This window comes from Furipterus horrens, unplaced genomic scaffold (genome assembly GCF_987537825.1).
Source record: "Furipterus horrens unplaced genomic scaffold, mFurHor1.1.pri manual_scaffold_17, whole genome shotgun sequence".
In the NCBI taxonomy this organism is placed as follows: domain Eukaryota; kingdom Metazoa; phylum Chordata; class Mammalia; order Chiroptera; family Furipteridae; genus Furipterus; species Furipterus horrens.
Genome location: NW_028327187.1, coordinates 95431501 through 95435563, shown reverse-complemented (window position 1 = coordinate 95435563; position 4063 = coordinate 95431501).

Genomic DNA, 4063 nt, shown 5'->3' with positions numbered 1-4063 from the left:
AGTCCACTGAAAAAGTTGCACTTTTTGGAGGTGGCTGTATTCTGTTCCCCCTCATGTGCCAGTGTTCTTATTTCCCCAAAGGTCTTATCAAAGCATTTAGATTGTTCTAAAGTAAATTATCCAGCTATATTATTATTATTCAATAAATAGTTTATCTATACATTCTTTTAATTTAAAAAAATGCTTTATTCCTTAAATGTTCTTGCTCTCTGATGGTTTTTCTAAACTTCAACGACACTTCTCCACAGTTAGGCTAGATTAAAGAAATTTGATTGCACAAATTAAGGCCACTAGAATACCATTTATCCTCTTAAACCATTACTTTCTTAATAAATGATTCGTTAGAGTTCTGAAAAAAAAAAAAAAGATTAACACACTGAACAGAACACCTAGCTTGCAGGGGAGTGGTATTATTTACTCATTGTGATTTACAGAGAAAATGCTATTGTTGCTGATGGAAGTGGAGTTTTTGTGGTGTCACAAGAAAAAGCATTTTCAGGGACCCACAGGGGAGGATGAGATCTGGTGGTAAGATTTATTTGGGTGCTCGATGCAAAATCAAAAGAGTGCCCCTCCTGGGTTCTCAATGTCTCATATCTGTCCATCCCGCCATGGAAAAAGTCCAACTGTGTCTCTTGCAAGGCCAAACAAAGGCCAGTGTCCAGAGTTCTGTTTCATATTAAAGCTTAGTCCACACAGTCTGCCGGAGGCCCCAGTAGCTGCTAAAACCATATGGCTGCATGTATTTCCAGATGAGAGGGATGCAAGAATAAACAGGGAAACTGTGGATCACCAAGCAAGAAAGAAGGAGAGAGAGAGAAAGGGTCGGTCTTTGTTTCTCTAGGATTATATCCAGGAGCTTTTTCAAAATAACCAATCGACTTTCCATGTTTTTGTGGGTTTATGATGGGTCTACCCCTAGTTAGACTGAGAGACTTCTATGGTCAAGCACCTCCCCTTGTGTCTCCTCAACAACCCAGTACCTGAGGGCGAGCAGTGATCCTGGAGAGATTTCCTGTGCTCCTGGGAAGAAGTCTCTTTGGCAGCAATACCCTGGAGTGTGTGAATGAGTCTGTAAATGTTGTCGCTTCCTGGCTAAGCAAGCAGGCTTATGCTCCCCAGTTTATTAAACTTGATGTCTAATTCCCTTTGCTCTCTTTCTTATTAATAATTATTTAACTACCTACAGTAACACTATGAAGCCTTATGTTCCCAAGATAGGACAGAATTATTTAATGGGACAATAACACTCACTTTATTGATTTGACTTTGATTTGATTTTCTAACCCTGTGTTTTGTGATGGCCTCAAGTTCTTATTGGGGTTATAACATAATGTTAGAAGTTGTGACAAAAATAGTAACACTCCACTTCTTCATTTTGCATCTAATGAAACAGAATCCCAGAGAGTTTAAGTGAATGTTTTTCCTCGCTTCTAATCTATCTGTCCCATAAGCATCTTCTATCATTGATTATGACATGTTTCTCTTCAAACAGAAGCTCTTTGGTGAAAGTAAATAGGTGTTTTTAAAATGTATGCATAAGTAAAATATTCACAAATGTTAATTAATTATGATGGTGTAACAGAACCCCTGGGCTCTCCGATTGAAACAGAACCCATAGGCTGTTTTGTTAGGGGCCCAATTGCCTGCCGCCAGAATTATATCTCTCAATACCAGAGTTTAGTGAAAAGAAAAAGAATTGTTTATTTAATAGTTATATAATTTAGATTATTTGTGGATTTCTGCCGTTAAGTCCTATGTTCCTTAAAATACCCACAAACACATATTTCTGCCTCCCCTTACCAAACCAGGCTAGTTTTAGAAAAGTTAGAGATACCATTTCCCTACTTTCTAGACACAGTTTAGCTTTACAGGCAGTTGCCAATCATTCAATTCTGACTCAGGAGGCCGTTCTGTGTTGTGGTGCCCACCAGCTTTTAATCCAGAACCGTGTGGATTTCCTTCTTTTCCAAAACCACAAAGGTATTCCCCCTCCTCCAAGCCGCAAGGTGTGTTCTCAAAACTGCATGGTGTATCCAGTTAAAATGTCTGCCGCTTATTTTTAAATCCCTGACTGTGTCCTGTGATGCAGTGGGCACGGTACCCAGCTCTGATCATTCACAGAACCTCACGCAGGCTCTGTGTGCTTTCTCCATACCATCCCATGGTCCAAGACTCCTCCCATCTTCTTGGGCCTTGGAAGTATTAAATTCATTTGCATAACAAAGACACTAGCCACTAGCCCCAAGCATGCAGAGGCATTTTAAAAGCTGCTTCTTTTCCCCCATCCCCCAGCCTGCAGGCTCTGGGGACCCTTGGACATCCCTGTTCTGTAACAATGGTGATAGAGTAAACATCAGTAATGTTCTTTCATATGTATATATTTAATAAAATATTACATGATGATTTCAGGTTAAATTCTGGATAATAAGGAAATTTTTCAGATATGTCTATTTTATTATTTGATATTGATTTTGTGAATACAGCTCTCTTTTGGGCAGCATTTATACTTCTGTTATACTTTAAACTGTAGTATTTATTTGAATATATGTGTATGCAAAGGACAAATGGAGGAGTTTTTATAAGCAACTAAATATTTGCTTGTTCTGAACAGTAGCATAAAATAAACATATAAGAAAATAAATTAAAGCTAGAAAAGAGTTCTGCAAAAGAAGAAAATGTCTTTCAGGTGAAAACTGATGTAAAAGAAAGTCGTCGGCAGCCGTCCGTCTCGAGAGACGATGGTGTAGCTTCTTAACTATCTGCACCGCCGAGAATGGCTGTGCAGTCCGACTCGGGAGTGACACGGTATCTGTCTCCTCCCGTGTTGAATCGACATCTTGTGATGACGCTGAAGCTACAGAGCCTGGGCAGGGTGATATGGAGGGTCTGCTGTTGCCCATGCAGCAGACCCCCCATCTCTTCGCAGCTGAAGGGTCCAAGGGAAAGACGGAGTCAATACAGCTTGGCTTCAGGTGCGCCGCAGGAGTTGCCGGTGTTGACTACAACGTCAAACCGCCTTAGGGACTCCGGCTCCGGATTTTCTGTCGGGGTTTACTCCCTTAGCCTTTCCCCTGAAGAGGTATGCCGCAAGGCAGTGGAGGTTTTTTGGAGTCAGAGTTTTCCTTCTCTGATGTGCCCTGACTGGAAGATCGAACCAGCGACACTTAGCTCGCAGGCCGACGCTCAATCCACTGAGCTAAACCAGCCAGGGCCTGTAAAAGAAAGTATTCACATGCATAAAGAAAGACTATGCCATACCAAAGGCAGAGAACTCTGAGAAGAGTCAGAGGATCATAGTGTGTTGTTAAAAAAAAAAATTCAACCAAATAAATTTGAATATCTAATTGACTTCATTAAGCAACTAATGCATTGAGCAGCATCACATCTAGAAACTGGAAGGGTGATCCAAGGGGATGTGTGAAATGGAAGAATTTTATAGGAAGAAGGTTGGGGCAAGGGACCAAAATACAAACCAAAAAAAAAGGATTATTTTTACATCAAGACACCTTACTTAGGGAGAAGGAAATGGCAAGGGTTTTATTATTCAAATTGCCTCTTCTTTCTAAGGCTGGGGTGGGGGTAGGATGGAAATTGAGAGAGCCTGCATGACAAATTATCTCATTGGTTGATTAAGATTATGTTTCTAGGAGAGGTTAAAACAGCAACTAGATCAAGTATTAAATTTAGATTTGGTGCCATGGGCTTCAGCACAAGTGATGCCGTTTTGGGCCTGTGGTTTTCTTTTTAACAATGTCCATCAAAGCATAGGAAAACATCCACCCCCCATGCCAGTGAGTAGAATCCCAACTGATGGGACTAAAGATGTGTGTTCATCTATCAGAGCCTGATGTCATTAAATGTCTGTATTAAGCCACTAGCCTTCCTTGCAATCTATCCTGTGTTGGCCAAGCAACCTCAAGACAATTTGTTTTCCCTCTAAAGAAAGGGAATGTGCTGATCTGATCATTCAGTGCAAATTGCCCTTCACTGGAGAATTTTTTTGCAATATTATCAGTCTCTTGTGAGTTGACTTAGAAACTTTAGTCTTCATGATTTTAAA